Raw genomic sequence first — 18,626 nt, 5'->3', positions numbered from 1 at the left:
CATAGGGGCTATCTTAGAATTCTTCCTACAACAATCTCTGTTCATTTATTTTGAATCCTCAGAGTGTACTGAGCTCCGACTATGTTCTAGGTCTTTGCAATAGGAGTACAGCAGTCAACAAGAACAAACATGATTCTGGTCCTTGGAGTAGAAAGTTAATGCTGAAAGCTTAATGAATGGGTGGGTAGATAGATGCACAAAGGTCTAAATGCACATTCAGAGAAAAGCAATAGAAGACTAAGACTCAATATTATTGAATATGTTTTAAAGGCTCATGTATCATCTTAAATGACAATGTTGCTCAATTTCTGATGAGGAGACTAATTCATCAATATCTCTGTTATCATTGACTGATGACCTCACATAATAAAAGATCTTGACTAGAGTGTACATTAATTAATGTAATGGGTAATGTATCAAGAGTGTATACAGAAGGTAATAAAAAGGTATAAATTAGAATTTTAAAGAATTTTGTGTTAAAAATGTTAAAATTCTTTGTTAAAAATTTATATATTTATTTCAATTTTTACATGATTCATCTGTTACAGACCATTATGACTTACATTTTAAAAGTAAGAAAGCTTTTGTTTAGAAAATAGTGTTATAAATAGATTTTTCTGTTTGTTATTTCTGTGGACTTTTGTCCACCACAACCTATTTTTAAAAGTTACTGTAGCCTGGGTACAGTGGCTCATGCCTATAATCCTAGCACTTTGGGAGACCAAGGCGGGCAGATCACCTGAGGTCAATAGTTCCAGACCGCCTAGCCAACATGGCGAACCTCCGTCTCTACCAAAAACACAAAAATTAGCTGGGTGTGGTGTCTGGTGTCTCTAATCCAAGCTACTGGGGAGGCTAAGGAAGGAGTGTCACTTGGACCTGGGAGGTGGAGGTTGCAGTGAGCTGAGGTCACGCCACTGCACTTCAGCCTAGGCAGCAAGATTGAAATTCCACCTCAAGCAAACAAAGACCCAAACAAACAAACAAAAATTACTATAATTATTTTTCTTTTGACTATAGCCTGGAAGAATAACTTTTTCCCCCAACTTAAGGAAGTGGAGACATATCTCTATCCAAGCTTTGAGTGTAAGCATATAAAAAGTAATTTTCAGTTTCTTGAGGCTGATTTGATGAAAAAGCATATAGTGTTTCCCCCCAAAAATGTCTGATGAGTGAGAACATTAAAATAACTAAACTGAAGGGACATATTTAACATTTAAACTTTATAAATAAAAAATTAAAAATAGTAAAGAATTTAACTCAAGAATTTCAAAATGGTACAGCAAAACATAGAAGTAAAATCAAAAGGGATACTAATTACACATTAAGTTAAAAGGTAATAAATTATAAATAAAAACAGTAAATATCTACATATACAGGAGTTACTTCTTTAACAAATAACCCATAATATAGAAAAATGTGGCAAATGTGATAAAAATAAAAACTGAGAAAATATTAAATTTAAAGTGAAAAAACATAAAAATGTAGAAAAATTTTTAACGACAAAACATACTATCTTAGAAAATTAAATACATGTTTCACTAAAATAAACATGTGCTGCTTAAATAAATCTTAATTTTTTAAATGGTAAATTGTTTGCATGTATCAATTTTTGCAAGAAGCATAAAACATTATTTTGAAAATCTTAATTAACGTCCCTATAACCAGTGTTTTTAGTATCTGTTTAAAAAATCTTACAAAATGAACCCCGAACTATGAAATATGTATAAAGTTGTAAAAAGTGGCTTCCTTTCAGTTAATTTTACAAAGCAAACATAACTATTACCAACTGTTGATGAAGTTAACATAAAAAGAATAAAATTACCAAACAGTATCTCTCATAAACATAGTTAAAATATTCTTAACTAAAAGAAAAAGGAACTGAATTCTATGCTTACTAAGAAATCACCCGCCCCAATGATTTGGCATACAAATTTAGGTATACAAAGATTTAATACTAGGAAATGTACATTCCGATAATGCAACACAACAATAAAGCTGATTATTTACTTTATATTGCACATTTACTGCTACAGACTAAATGCTATATCTCTCTCAAATTCATATGCTGAAATGCTAACCGCCTATGTGAGGGTGTTTGGAGGTGGGGCTTTGAAACAAAGTCATTACAGGTGTCAGGCAAGTCCAAAATCCAGTGGGGCCATCAAATTTTAAAGTTTCAAAATGATCTCCTTTGACTCCAGTTCTCACATCCTGGTCACACGGATTCAAATGGTAAGTTCCCATGGTCTTCAGTAGCTCCGCCCCTGTGGCTTTGCAGGGTACTGCCTCCCTCCTTGCTACTTTCACCAACTGGCCTTGAGTGACTGGGCTTTTCCAGGTGCACTGTGCAAACTGTCCATGGATCTACCATTCTGGGGTTCTGGAGGACAGTGGCCCTCGTCTCATAGCTTCATTAGGCAGTGCCCCAGTAGGGACTCTGTGTGGGGGCTCTGATCCCACATGTCCCTTCCACACTGTCCTAGCAGAGGTTCTCCATGAGGGCCCACCCCTGCAGCAAACTTCTGCCTGGGGATTTAGGAGTTTCCATACATCTTCTGAAATCTAGGCAGAGGTTCCCAAACCTCAATTCTTGACTTCTGTGAACCCAGAGGTTCAACACCTGGAAGTTGCCAAGGATTGGGGCTGGCATCCTCTGAAATCACAGTGTGAGCTGTACATTGGCTCCTTTCAACCATGGCTGGAGCAGCTGGGACACAGGACCCTGGGTCCCTAGGCTGCACACAACACAGAGACCCTGAGCCCAGCCCAGAAAACCATTTTTTCCTTCTGGGTCTTCCAGGCCTGTGATGGGAGGGGCTGCTGTGAAGGTCTCTGACATGGCCTTGATATATTTTCCCCATGGTCTTGGGGATTACCATTAGGATCCTTGCTACTTATGCAAATTTCCACAACCAGCTTGAATTTCTCTTCAGAAAATGGGATTTTCTTTTCTATAGTATAGTCAGGCTGCAAATTTTCCAAACATTTATGCTCTGCTTCCCTTACAAAACTGAATGCTTTTAACAGCACTGAAGTCACATCTTGAATGCTTTGCTGCTTAGAAATTTTTTCCACCAGATACCCTAAGTTATCTCTCTTTCAAAGTTCCACAAATTTCTCGGGCAGGGGCAAAATGCTGCCAATCTGTTTGCTAAAACATAACAAGAGTCACCTTTGCTGCAGTTCCCAATAAGTTCCTCATTTCCATCTGAGACCACTTCAGCCTGGATTTTATTGTCCATATTGCTATCAGCATTTTGGGCAAAGGCATTCAACAAGTCTCTAGGAAGTTCCACACTTTCCCACATTTTCCTGTTGTCTTCTGAGCCCTTAAAACTGTTCATAAATCTCAGCCTGTTACCCAGTTCTAAAGTCACTTCTACATTTTTGGGTGTTTTCAGCAGTGCACCACTCTATTGGTACCAATTTACTGTATTAGTCCATTTTCTTGCTGCTGATAAAGACATACCTAAGACTGGGAAGTAAAGAAGGTTTAATTAGACTTGCAATTCCACATGGCTGGGGAGGCCTCAGAATCATGGCAGAAGGTGAAAGGCACTTCTTACATGGTGGTGGCAAGAGATAAATGAGACAAGAAGCAAAATGGCAACCCCTGATAAACCCATCTGATCTCATGAGACTTATTCACTCTCATGAGAATAACACAGAAAAGACTAACTGCCATGATGCAATTACTTCCCCCTGGGACCCTCCCACAACGTGGGAATTCTGGGAGATACAATTCAAGTTGAGATTTGGGTGGGGACAGCTAAACCATGTCACTAGTTAATTGTATTATGCCAATATGAATTTCCTGGTTCTGCTAATTCACTGTAGCTATGTAAAATTTTATTGTTGCTGGAAGCTGGTTGACAAATACATGAAGTTTCTCTGTATTTTGTTTGAAATTTCTTGTGAGTCTGTAATTATTTCAAAATAAAAAGTTAAAAACAAATATTCCAAATTTAACTTCTAGAGAATATAATTTAAGAACAGAAAGATAAAAGTTGCAAGGCATGATAAAGAAGGAAATGTTTCAGGAATGGCAGTTTCAATCCTATAAAACAGAGAAATGGAGAACAAACAGAAATGTTATTGGAGGAAAAAATTTTTAACAACATGATGAAATGAAATATAAATACCACAAAACATCCTATTAAATTAAGTAATATCTCTCTTTGCAATTATAAATCCACTACCACCTGAAATTTTCTAAAATCTCAGTAATTTTTTATTATCTTGATTAAAACAAAAAAATATCATCTTAAGCATACCTCAATCTATTGGTCCTGTAAAGTATTAATTACTGTTTAAAAGTACCTAATGTGTTTTAAAGGTAACTACAAAATCAAAAGTTACTATACAGGAAAGATGAAAACAAAGGAAAGATATGAAATTGTCAAGCCTCGTCAGACTCAAACAGAAGAGCACAGATTCCAAACAAACCTAATATTTCTGCTTTATGCGGACAAAAGGGCATCCAATAAAGGACATATACAAACCATTACTCGGGAGACCAAACCTTAGAGACACAAGTCTGACATTTCCTATTTCCTTTAAAACAACTCTGCAAATCTATTGAAACCCACAGCAACAGCCTTGGAGATTTGAGATTACCTGATAATTTCAGAACTGATGTTTGACACACACTGATGTGTTGAATATTTTCCTTTAGCCACAGGAGATCTCCAGCTCCAGAAATCATAAGTCAAAGGGGCATACACTCAATTCATTCTTTGTTATTGAGTGGTTTGTTTTTGCTAGATAATTTATGGAAAATTAGCACAAAATGACAGCTAGGATATGGTGTAGGAATACCAAGCAGAAAAGAAACTTGAATATCATTACCAACATAGGATAAAAAGGCCATTCAGCAAATAAAGGTCAAATGAAAGAATCAACCGAAGCTTCTATGTAATTTTAACTCTGAAATGCAGTTTCAGCAAAAGCCTGGGCAGAGGTAGTTTGGTTGCCTTATTTCTTGTCTAAGCTGTATTTTAGAATTCTGCATGGCTTAAGACACACACCATTATCAAAATCCTAACAAATGTGCATTGTTTTTGTCTCAATAATTTAAATTTACCATGGTATTAAAAAAAAAATTCAACAGAAGGGTAGTCAAAATATATGGGCAAAGATACTCATCATAGCATTATTTTGGTAGGCCAAATTAAAAACAATAGACATACACATAGGTGAATTAAGGAATATTTATTCTAGCAGATCACATACAAACATTAGAATTATTAATAAAAAAGGGATTGAAATGGGAAAATTCTAACTATACCATATAAAGGTGATAAAAATAAGATTGAAACTGTTAATATAATACTACCTCAACCATGTAAAATCATGCATATGCCTAGAAAACATAATAACAATTTTTCACATACAGGGTGACTATAAAATTTATTGTCTGCACAAGGGTACTACTGAAAGTGAAAGAGGTTCCTATTAATAGTCTAGGACAGAAGGCCTAAATTGAGATTCTTTTGCAGACACAGAACATGTGTCACTCTACCTATTCTGTGCTTACTATGTTCCAGGCATGCCTTTAAATACTATGAATTTTTACCTCATTTAACTCACACAAGAACATGGAGATATTGATTCACATTTTGGAGATGAGGAATCTGAGGCACAGAGGCATTCAATAGCTTGCCTCAGGCTGGGCATGATGGATCATGCCTGTAACCCCAGCAGGTTAGATAGCTGAGGCAGAAGGACAGCTTAGCTCAGGAGTTCAAGACCAGCCTGGGCAACATGGTGAAACCTTGTCTTTATCAAAAATACAAAAATTAGCCAGGCATTGTAGCATGCTTCTGTGGTTCCAGCTACTCAGGAGGCTAACACTGGAGGATTCCTTGAGCCTGGGATGCAGAAGCTGAGAATGGGCCACTGCACTCCAGCCTGGGTGACGAAGTGACTGTATTAGTCGGATTTCATGCTGCTGTTAAAGACATACCCAATACTGGGTAATTTATACAGAGAAAGAGTTTTAATGGACTCACAGTTCCATGTGGCTGAGGAGGCCTCACGATCATGGCGGAAGGTAAAAGGCACATCTTACATGGTGGCAGACAAGAGAAGCTTGTACAGAGAGACTCTCGTTTTTAAAACCACCAGATCTTGTAAGACTTATTCACTATCTTGGGGGAAAATAGGGGAGGGACGGTGGGGGGTGGGAAGCTGGGGAGAGATAGCAAGGGGAGAAATGCCAGATGTAGGTGATGGGGAGGAAGGCAGCAAATCACACTGCCACGTGTGTTCCTATGCAACAATTTTGCATATTCTTCACATGTACCCCAAAACCGAAATGCAATAAAATAAATGGGGGAAAAAAAAGACTTATTCACTATCATGAGAACAGCAGGGGAAAGGGCCATCCCCATGATTCAGTCAACTCCACCAGGTTACTCCCACAACAGGTAGGAATTGTGGGAGTTACAATTCAAGACGAGATTTGGGTGGGGACACGGCCAAACCATACCAGCGATACTCTATCAAAAGCAAAAACAAGAACAAAAAGCCTGCCCAGTTTTGTGAGCTGAAATTTAAGGCCAGACAAACTGGCTAAGGAGCCCATTCTCTTAATCACTGTGCAAAATACTTTCCAGAAACACTGAAAAGAAACATATCAAAATATGAAAACTGGAGTCTAGATTGCTAGACATGTTTATGCTTATAAAACGGTTCAAAATGTTCTAGATTTTCTATGGCAATTGCACATCAGTTTCTGTAAGATAAACATTTTAAATGAATCAGTAATTTACTGATTAAAAAATACTGCATCTATGCATTCACTTTTGGTCTAAGATAAACTACAAAATAACAGAGATGGTATATTAATAAAATATTTTGAAACCACTTGCCATTTTATTTTCTTAATTATTTGCCGATTTTATAAGGAAAACCATCATTAAATTCCTTCTTTGTTCTTTCTTCCATGAGTGTTTTATAAAACACCACTGCAGTACCAATCAAATATCATTTGCCAGGCTTAATATTGACTTCTTTTTCTGGATTACATATATGCTAATAATAAGGATAAAGTACAATGTATATAAAAAAATGCAAATGGATCCACTTTTCTTCTCTATCACTTTCAATGTGAATAGACATTAGATAAGTTATACCAAATATGTTATATGCTTATTGTGAGAAATAAGTCAACTTCAATAATATATCGTATATTGATATATTCATCCTATATCATATAAATAACATATATGCATATAATGTGCCTATATACATACATATGCACACATTAACACCTTAATTTTCTTGGTTATACTATTTTCAATGAAATTTTTCAGGTTCTATAACCATCTTTCTGACAAACACAATTAAGAACATATAAATATGTTTTCTTTCTGTGCTAATTTAAAAAAAGAAAGAAAAAGAATGCTTCCTTCTCATTTATTGTTTAACGTCTTTCTTCTTAAATGTTTCCAAGACTCTTACAAGTTATATTTTATTTTTCTGAATTTGGATGATAACCCTGATTGTGGAAATTCTTAGTACTCTTACTTTAGTGAGATGTTTATCCAGGCCTCTTTTCTCCCTATTAGTCTGTCATGGGGATCTCATATATACTTTGCTAACGTAATCCTTAGCCTACACTCTGAAACCACAGTTGAGGTATTAATATGATAACAATTTACAGCTGGAAAGGAGACACTGTCATCATCATCTAGTTTAACTCTTCTGTTTCTAAGAAGAAGGACATTCTCCCAGAGAGAGAAATGACACCATCCACACCTTGGCAATCTCTCTCCTTGAGTATTTTCAGAGTGTTTTCCCTTCACAGCCAGAGGTTCACAGTCACCAATCATCATTTCTTTTCATCTTTCCACCGCAATCTTGCCTTCTGTGACCTATGTATTTCATTTTCTAGAATTTTGCATTTCTTCTTCAGCTCTTTCTTTCAGTCACACAATGGATGCAGCCTTGCACTACTGTCATGAAAAAAGCAGTCGTAGACCCCACTACCGCAGCGTCATGGTAATGCATTTTCTCTCCCTCACTCCATTACTGTGTAAAGGAAAAGGAAGTCCTTTCCAAAAACAAATCATTTCAGAGATGCAAAATCTAATCTAAAGTGGCTTAAAAAATAAACTCAATTTGGAGATGTGAGACTGTATTAATACCAATGTAATTAATACACTAAAACTTTAGAACATTGGGTTCCAATGTAATTTGTGAATCTGAGTCAAAAAATAAATTAGAAATCTGAGTCAAAAAATAAATTAGAAGTTGTACATTCACTGTATTTTTTAATGTTAAAGGTATTACTATGCACTATTGCTATATATTTATCTTTTTTAACCTTTATTTTAGGTTTGGGGGGGTATATGTGAAGGGTTGTTACATAGGTAAACACGTCACAGGGATTTGTTGTATATATCATTTCATCACCCAGGTATTAAGCCCAGTACCCAATAGTTATCACTTCTGCACCTCTCCCTCTCTCCCTCCTCCCACTGCCACCCTCAAGTAGACCCCAGTTTCTGTTTCCTTCTTTGTGTTCATAGGTTCTTATCATTTAGTGCCCACTTATAAGTGAGAACATGGGGTATTTGCTTTTCTGTTCTTGTATTAGTTTTCTAGGTATAGGTTAAAGTATACAGGTTGAGTATCTTGAATCAGAATATCTAAAATCCAAAATGCTCCAAAACCTGAAAATTTGAGTATTGGCATGTTGTCAAAAGTGGAAAATTCCACACTGGATCTCTTGCAATTCACAGTAAAAATGCAGGCATATAACACATAGTTTATTCAGTATCTACACAGCTAAAATAAAATTATCTTTATGCTACATATACAAGGTGTATGTGAAACATAAATAAATTGTATGTTTAGACATAGCTCCCATCCCCAAGATATTTCATTTTATATGTGCAAATATTCCAAATTCTGAAAATATCCAAAGTCCTAATCACTTCTGGTACCGAACATTTCAGATAAGGAATATTCAACCTGTATGTTCTCCCAAATGAAACATTGATCAACTTGAATAAATGTATCAAGACCATGTTCTTCTAACATGTCAATGTTTAAGCAAGAAACCAGAAAAAAATAACTCAAATATACTGATAGCTGTATTAATTCATTCTGCATTTTATGCTTAATACATACATTTTTAATTCTTCCCAAGCACATGAATCACAGCTTTATTACGTATAGTTCTCCAGAATATGGGTCTATAGTGTGAAGAGTCCAGTTGATGATAGATGTTACTCATTGTTTCCCTGAAGGTGCTTTATTCATGGTAAGTGCCCTGTTAATACAGGTAAAATGAACTGCACTATAAGTGTCATGGCTTCTGCTCATTAGTCATGCATGTAATTAATCAAAATTATATTCATAAGCAAAAAAGCTAGCCCCTGAAGTATTATGGTCAATTCATAAGAGCTTAGGGAGACTGAGTTTCCTTACATTCTAATATTTTAAATGTTATTTTATCATGCTTCACTCTTACAGACAACCCACAGGAGTAATAAATTAAGGGTCAGGACAAGAATTGCTGTCATTTGTTTAGGCCGTTTTATCTACTCCTTTTCTAACGAGCCATTTTCTTGTTCTTGAGGCATTTCATACTCTACAGTGCATAAGGGAGTTCTTCATCTTTAGAGAGGCAGGAATAGCAATAGTATGAGAATGAGAAAACCGATTTTCAATTCACTTTGATGAACATAAGAATCTGATGTGGTGTGTTAGGCCAAAGAACTCTTAATGGACAGTCTTTGCCAATTAAGTGTATCCAAGAACGTGAAAAATCATTCTCACACAGTCATGCTATACTAACAGTATGTGATATGGTTTTGCTCTGTGTCCCTGCCCAAGCTTCATGTTGAATTGTAATCCCCAGTGCTACAGGAGGGACCTGGTGGGAGGCGATTGTATCATAGGGGCAGATTTCCCTTTTGCTGTTCTCATAATAGTGAGTGAGTTCTCAGGAGATCTGCCTGTTTAAGAGTGTAGCATTTCTCCCTCTGCTGTCGCCATGTGAAGATATGCTTGCTCCCCCGCACCTTCCACCATGATTGTAAGTTTCCTGAGGCCTCCCCAGCCAGGCCTGCTATACAGCCTGCAGAATTATGAGTCAATCAAATCTCTTTTCTTTATAAGAGCTACCAATCTTAGGTAGCTCTTTGTAGCAATGTGAGAATTATTCAAAGTAACTTTCAGAAGGTATTGGGGTAGTGTGGTACATGTATCTTTCTTCTAGGACCCTGACTCTGTCCAAGAATATAATTTATAATCCCTACAGAGCAGTTAGCAAGACCATTGCTGGACAGTTTTACCCCATATACATGTGGTCACACTGATGTTTTATTTCTTTCCTCCTTTTTTAAAAAGTAAAATGTTCCTCCTCTCCCAGGCCAATCTGTCTTACATAACTAAGGAAATCATTCTATTGCATACAGGGGCTCTTCTCTTGCATAATAAGTCACCCATTCCTCTGTTCCTGACCATACAGACCAGCACATTAAAATCTCCCACATAAACAATCATAAATGCTCCCCATCTCCTCTAACCTCTACCGCATGTTTTGTGTTCTTTTACAACCAAACTTCTTGTCTCCAATTCTTTTTTGAAACAAGGTCTCATTCTGTCACTTGAGCTGGAGTGCAGTGACAGAGTCACAGCTCATTGCAGCTTCAATCTCCCAGGCTCAGGAGATTCTCTTTGTCAGCCTCATGAGTAGCTGGGATTACGGGCATGTGCCACCAGACCCAGCTAATTTTTAAATATTTGGGGACAGGGGTTTTTGCTATATTAGCCAGTCTGCTCTTGAATTCCCAGGCTCAAGTAATCCTCCTATCTTGGCTTCCCAAAGTGTTGGGATTATAGGCATGAGCCACCATGCCCAGCCTTGTCTCCAATACTTTACCTCATATTACTTTCAGTTCCCCTTATTAGGTTCCTATCACATGAGTCCTCTAAAATTGACACTTCCCAAAGTCTCCAATAATCTACATGTTGTCCAGCCCTATGGTCACTTTCTGGCTTCATTTTACTTGTCATCTTATCTTACTGTTTTTGACATGGTTAACCAGTCCCCAAATTCTTCATTAAAGGCAAATTCCACTGTAATTCTTTTGCCCCAGTGAATGACACACTTATTATTGGTTTAATCTTGCCTTAGTGGCTGCTTTTTCTCAATCTCCCTTGTAGCCTGATCTTCAATATGACCTTGAAAAAATACAATTTCTTGAATAACATTATTTCAATACAACAGTTTAAACACACCATTTTCCTGTATCTATGAAACTATACTTCCCATAGTGCTTTAATCAATTCATTTAAGAGCTCACAATTCACCGGTAATCACATTTAGAAATTTAGCCATGTCCCCTTTTGAAAATTCTGAATTTACCACAAATATCACAGAAACATGAACAATATTTATCAGGAAGCATTTTCAGTGGGAAAACCCATTTTCTTGAAATGCTATACAATTGCCTCCTCATTTATAATAAAAGTTAAGAAGATTTGATCAGAAATAACTAAATTTTTGAAATCATTTTTGAATTGATTTTCCTGATTTAGGTAACTTACTTGAACTTCTAAACCATCCACCACTCGTGAATATTTACATTATTTAATCAATAACAAAGGACTTTTGTTTAATTCTAACAACCAACTTTTTGATGTTTCGTTAAATCACAAGGAAACTGGAAGCATTGTTTTTTTGTGATAGGATCAAGAATACTAGAAACCACACTTCACACTTTAGATAAAATTTGAGGATTCACATGCTCAAATGTTTAATTCTAACATCTATTAGGAGTAAAATATCATATTAAACCTCTCTCATTCTTTTATTGTCCACAATTTATTTGATATGTTTTAGTATGTGACACAGAGGAAAATACTAAGCAGATACCATTTCTAAATTCGAAAACTGCCCTCGACTGCCACTTTATTCTCTTTTCTACAACAGGTGTGGAAGATTAGAATTCAGACAAACATGTCATATAAGTTGTGGAGATTCCCGTTTCCTCTGCGACAGCAGTAGAACTGAAGGGAAATCAAACAACAGCTACCTCAGCAGTAAAGCCTCAATGATGATACTTTTATCTCAATAGTGGAAGCTGGTAGTTTCCAAAAATAGAGCTAAAAAGTGAATCAATGTTTAAAGCACATTTAAAATCATATGCAAAATTCATTATTACAGAAAGGATAGAAGGCAACCGCAACAAATGGGTGAATTTCAAAATTAAATTTTAATCTGAAAGGTTCATGTTGTCAAAACTGACTATAGTAGTCCATCTCATTGCTATAAAAGAATACTGGGTAATTTATAAAGAAAAGAGGAGTATTTGGCTGATGGTTTTGCAGGCTATACAAATATGGCCCCATTATCTGCTTGACTTCTGCTGAGGCCCAGGAAGCTTACAATCATGGCTTAAGGTAAAGGGGGAGTCAGCGTATTACATGGGGACGGAGGGAACAGGAGAGATACTAGGCTCTTTTAAACAACAAGATCTCTCATGTATTCACAGAGCAAGAACTCATTACCAGGAGGACAGCACAAAACCATTCATGGAAATCCATCCTTGGGAATTAAACACCGTTTAAGAAAAAAGAAAATATGGGCCAGAAATCTTGATCAAGTTAGTTCTAGAGATCTCTTCTTGATATAAGGACATTAAAAAGACGTGACAATCAAAGGTGATGCATGATTCTGAACTTGATCCTTTTGCTATGAAATTTTATTGGGACTACCGAAAAATTTTAATGGAAGCTCTAGAATGAGATGGCAGCAATGTATTAATACCAATTTTCTGGTTTCGTTGGTTGTACTGTGCACGTATTGCATGCACAGTAGGCCCACCTCCAACATTGGAGGTCACATTTCAACATGAGATTTGGAGGGGACAAAACATCCAAACCATATCACCAGCAGAAATTCATTGTTTAAAGCTCTGTATTCAGTCCATTGGCCTTTTTGAGAAATGTCATTCATTTTACCCATCCAGCAAATTATTATTTGATACAATTATACCTCTTCATTCTTTAAAAGTTTCAGAAGCATCAATTTAATAAATATTCATTGTAAATTTGAGGTCAAATTGATGTGGCACCTAAGTACTGTGGGGATGGGATGAGGAGACAGAAAGTCACTAGGGGAGGTAGCAAGAAACAGAGAGAAAAAGAGATGAGAGGAGAGAACAAGAGAGAAATGAGGACAGAGAATAAGAAAAACAAAAAAGAAAAAGGAAAAGAAAAATCATTTAAATGAGAGCAAATGTTGTCTGATGTTTTTGCCATGGGGTCATTGGGTATTTGACGTTTCAGAACACTCAGATGTGACTTTAGTGTAATGAGGTTATAACTTATAAGAAAACCAGAAGTGATTCCTTTTAAGAGGACCTTCTGAAAGATGCTGTTGTCTTTCTTATCTTCCTTTAGCTCTTCTTCACCTCTCCATTGCTACAGATTTTTATACCAAATAGTTGGCAGTAGCTAAACCAATGTCTAGGAGAACTGATCCTCACCGAAGAAAATTATAATTTATCATTATCATAATTCATAGTATTTATTTGTACAACAGATACACTTTTATTTAAGAGAAAGTAGAAAACAAAGCAGAACAGGAAAAACTTTAAAAAATTTGTTTGGGGATTTCCCAGGTTTGCCAAAGTAATCCCACAAAATCAATTAACATTTACTTCGAAAATTAAGACAAAAACAGGCTGGGCATGGTGGCTCATGCCTATAGTCTCAGCATTTTGGGAAGATGAGGCAGGCAGATCATGAGGTCAGGAGTTCAAGATGAGCCTGGCCAATATGGTGAAATCCCATCCCTTCTAAAAATATAAAAATTAGCCGGGCGTGGTGGCTAGTGCCTGTAGTCCCAGCTACAGAAAGGCTGAGGCAGAAAAATCACTTGAACCCGGGAGGCAGATGTTGCAGTGAGCCAAGATCACACCACTGCCCTCAGGGGGGACAGAGCGAGATTCCTCCAAAAAAAAAAAAAAAAAAAAAAAAAATTAAGACAAAACAAATCGTAAAATTCTGTTTGCTATAATGTGTGGATAGCTTCAGTTTCAGAATTCCAAAATCAAATATTCAGAATATTGGTTTGAAATATCCTTTTCTGAATATGCTTAGAATTACTTAGCTTGAAAACTTTGGATATTCTAGCTCCTTTTAAAATAGCATGTTTTATTTTTAATCAAAGTTTTGCAAGTCCTTAATTGGAAATGTACCTTCTTTTAATGTTGTCATGGTATTTAATATTACTTAAAAGTAAAACTTAAAATAACTTTTGCTCATATTTAGTCACAGTTTATAGGCCCTACATTTATTTTTCTAAAGCTAACTATATTATACCACTTATAAATAATATGGCCAAAGTTGCTACATGGGTCCTGTTCGGTATAATATATAACGTGAGCTATTTATATTTAATATTTCACCAAGTTCTAATGCGTCTAAAGAACACAATAGATTCTATAATTTAAACATAATAATGAATATTTTCCTGTAAAAGCCAAGACAGTAAAAAAAATTCAGATTTAAAATAAGACAGAGAAAACGCATGATTTACTTGCGCTTACCTAAGTAAACCTTATTTACATGTGAACCTATCAATAATTACCAAAGTAAAAGTCATTATGAAATCCTCCAGATCTTTCAAAGTACTATCTTACATTCAAGCATTGAGTTTGCTTATAAAATTATTTAAACTCAGCCTTTTCCTCAGTCTCCAAAACTCTGGCATATAACTTCACAAACACTTCAATAGGGGACAGAGTCTCCTTTCATCATTCATTCTACCAACCATCAAGTTCGTAAGAATTAGAATCAAGTGTAATATGAATGAACTAAATATGATCATTGATATAAATTTATATGTGTTCAGACATCTTTAGACATATTGTCAGTGCACATGTAAATAATAATAACTTCTTTAATAGAGTTCTCCAGAGAAATTGAACCAACAGGAATGTGCATACAACTCAGTTATGTATTTTATGTAATAAACACTAATGACATCTAATGATGAAGTCTTTTCATTCACTAATCATTAAAAGAAACCCAGGCTGGGCTTTTGCCCTTAAGGGTTTCTATTTTTATTCCCTCACAGTTATCTCCTCGATACATGATTCTTCCTCTCAGATATTAACCAGAAGGAATGGTTAGCCTCTAACTACAGCTCTCAGTGAGAGAGAGGAAGGGAGGAACACAGACTTTGCACAATGAGGATGCATGGGCTTTAATCAATTCCAACAGGAACTCTTGGCTTAGACAACTATGTAGTTGATGGTATCCCTATAGGAAAAAAAAAATTATATACATACATATCTATCTATCTATGTACACACACACACACACACACACACAATTTTGTGGTAGCAGGACAGATTCATAGATTCAGTTTCAGGCATTTGTTCAACAAATATTGGTGTTCAGTATATATTAGTGTTCTGCACTAGGTACTATGTACTAAAAATACAGTAAGGGATAAAACTATCTATTTGAAGGAATAAACAAAAATGAATAAAGAAACATAAAATTCCTATTACCCTTTAGGAAAAGCAACATAAAATAGTAAATTAACAGAATCTAGAAATAGAGAATGATAACAAAATAGAAGTCAGCTACTCGGGAGACTGAGGGTACAGTGAGCCAAGATCATGCCACTGCACTCCAGAGCAAGACTCTATCCCAAAAAGAAAGAAAGAGAAAAAGGAAGTAAGGAAGCAAGGAAGGAAAGAAGGAAGGAAGGAAGGAACGGAGGGAGGGAGGGAGGGAGGGAGGGAGGGAGGGAGGGAAGGGAGGGAGAGAAGGAAGGGAAGGAAGGGAAGGAAGGGAAGGGAAGGGATGGGAAGGGAAGGGAAGCGAAGGGAAGGAAGGAAGGAAGGAAGGAAGGGAGAGAGGAAGGGAGGGAGGGAAGGGAAGGGGAGGGGAGGGGAGGGAAGGGGAGGGGAGGGGGAGGGGAGGGGGGAGGGGGAGGAGGAGCGGGAGAAGGAAGGGAAGGAAGGGAAAGAAGGGAAGGGAAAGGATGGGAAGGGAAGGGAAGGGAAGCGAAGGGGATGAAGGAAGGAAGGAAGGAAGGAAGGGAGAGAGGAAGGGAGGGAAGGGAAGGGAAGGGAAGGGAAGGAAGGAAGGGAAGTGAGGGAAGGGAGGGAAGGGAAGGGAAGGAGGGAGGGAGGGAGGAAAGAAGGAAGGGAGGGAGGGAGGGAGGAAAGAAAGAAGGAAGGAAGGAAGGAAGGAAGGAAGGAAGGAAGGAAGGAAGGAAGGAAGGAAGGAAGGAAGGAAGGAAGGAAATATACATATACACAATGGAGTACTATTTGGCCATAAAAGAGAAGAAAATCCTGTCCTTCATGGCAACGTGCATGGAAATGTAGAAATGGAGAACACTATGTGAGTGAGATAAGCCAGGAAAAGAAAGCTAACCATTGCAGGTTCTCACTCATATGTGGAAGCTTAACTATTTTGATCTTATAGAAATTAAAACAGAAGATACTAGAAAAGTGTAAGAAGAAGGGAGGGATAAAAAAAGAGATTTGTTGAAAGATTTGAAATTAAAGCTAGATAGAGGTGTAATAAGCTAACTTGTGCTAGCCTAACTAACTCCATCTTAGCTGTAAGATCCAGCCTAGCTTCTCCGTCCCTACCACAGCCCCCTTGGATGCATAACTGGGTCATGCTGTACTCAGAGCCTGGAACTGTTAAAGTTTGAAGCATGCTGTTCTAAGTACCTGTAACCATTGTAACTGCATCCTGCTTGGCAAGCACCCCTGCTACTGCGAATACCTCTCTTGGTAATTAATTGTATGGAAAGTCCCCCCGCTACTCCCCTTAATAACTGTATAGAAATACTCTTAGTAACCAGCAACTATGAAAACCTCCTGCCTCCTGGTTACCAGCCTCCTCCTACTTACTTGCTTGTTCTGCTTCTGTAAAATTCTGCTTCAGCTAGGCTCCCCCTCCCCTATCCTAGGCTAAGTATTAGAAAAAAATAAGGCCCCTTCCTCGGGTGGAGAGAATTTTAAGCATTAGCCATCTTTCAGTTGACGGCAATAAAGGACTCGTAATTTAAACTCAAAGTGTGGCACTCCTTCTGTAACTCGCTTAAATATAACAGGAGGAATAAGTTCTAATGCTTATACCACTATGGTATGACAATATTTAACAATGATATATAGTTTCAAATAGTTAGCAAAGTACATTGAATATTCCCAAAACAAAGAAATTATAAATGTTTGCAATGATGGATATGCTAATTACCATGATTTCATCAGGGTAATTACATATATACATTATGTGTATTGAAACATTACTATGTACCCATAAATATGCACAATTATTATGGGTCAATTAAAAAAACAAAATTATGATAATAACAGTTATATATTTATAGTATAGAGTTAAATTGAGGGGATAATTTATTTAAATTCTTGTATTGGCAAAATACATAAGTTTAAAAGTCAATAAAAAATAAGAAACAAATTAAAACCTAATTTGATAAAAATAATAGAGGTAATGAAAGAAATAAATGAAATTGAAAGTAATTAGTAAATTCACACAGTTACTTTGAAAGGATAAATAAAGTTGTTAAATCCTAGAAAGATTAAGAAAAAAAAAGACTGATAAAAGAATAAATATTATAACAGAACCTATATATTTAAATGATAATAACTGTTATGAACAAGTCTATACTCATGATTACCAAAGCTTATTTAAGAACACATTGATAATGTGAATTTTTCTGTATCTATATGTATCCATTTATTCTAGGTTTTCTAATTTATTGGCCTCTGGTTGCTCCTAGTAGCCTCTGGTTGCTCATGATCCTTAGGATTTCAAAAAGAAATTAAGAGGAAATTGAAAAATTTATTGAGGCAAATGAAAATGGAAACACAACATACCAAAACCTATGGGCTACAGCAAAAAGTAGTAGTAAGAAGGAAATTTACACCTATAATTTTCAAGATCAAAAAAGTGAAAAACCTCAAATAAACAATGTGATGACACATCTTAAAGAACTAGAAAGGCAAGAGTAAATCAGACCCAAAATAAGTATAGAAGAAAGGAAAGAATAAAGATAAGAGCAGAAATTAAAGACATTGAAATGAAAAAATACAAAATACCAACAAAATGAAAAGTTTGTTTTTTAAAAAGATAAGCCAAACCTACTAACCTTAGCCACACTAAAATAAATAAATAATAAATAAATAAATAAATAAAATACATAAATAAAATCAGAGATGAAAAAGGTGACATTATAATTGATACTGTAGAAATTCTAAGGGTCATTAGAGGCTATTAGGAGCAACTATAGGCCAATAAAGTCAAAAATCTAAAATAAATTGATACATTAGACATGCGCAACCTAGCAACACTGAACCATTAAGAAACCCAAAACCTGAAAAGACCAATAAGTAATGAGATAGAAACATAATAAAAAGTTTCCCAGGAAGGAAAAGCCCAGGACCCGACAGCTTTACTCCTGAATTTTACCAAATATTTTTAAAAGAACTAATACCAATCCTACTCAAACTACTGTGAAAAACAGACGAGGAGGGAATATTTCTAAACTCATTCTGCAAGGTCAGTATTACCCTGATACCAAAACCAAAGACACATAAGTAAAGCTA

At 36.2% G+C, this 18,626-nt stretch overlaps 1 protein-coding gene and 1 long non-coding RNA gene across 4 annotated transcripts in view; both read right to left on the bottom strand.

Annotated features, from left to right (window-relative positions):
* Window positions 1-18,626, bottom strand: part of GPC5 (glypican 5) — a 1,400,523-nt gene that overhangs the window by 931,588 nt on the left and 450,309 nt on the right. The window lies entirely within an intron of this gene.
* On the bottom strand, window positions 14,831-16,469 carry LOC116551174. Its single transcript, XR_004268751.1, has 3 exons — window positions 16,387-16,469; window positions 15,005-15,015; window positions 14,831-14,843 (listed from the first exon to the last, which is right to left on the bottom strand). It is a non-coding gene; the product is annotated as an uncharacterized LOC116551174 (long non-coding RNA).

This window comes from Sapajus apella, unplaced genomic scaffold (genome assembly GCF_009761245.1).
Source record: "Sapajus apella isolate SASKATOON/1434 unplaced genomic scaffold, GSC_monkey_1.0 scaffold9, whole genome shotgun sequence".
NCBI lineage: Eukaryota > Metazoa > Chordata > Mammalia > Primates > Cebidae > Sapajus > Sapajus apella.
The sequence above is the reverse complement of the archived record's forward strand: the minus strand, read 5'-3'. Positions and strand labels throughout refer to the sequence as shown.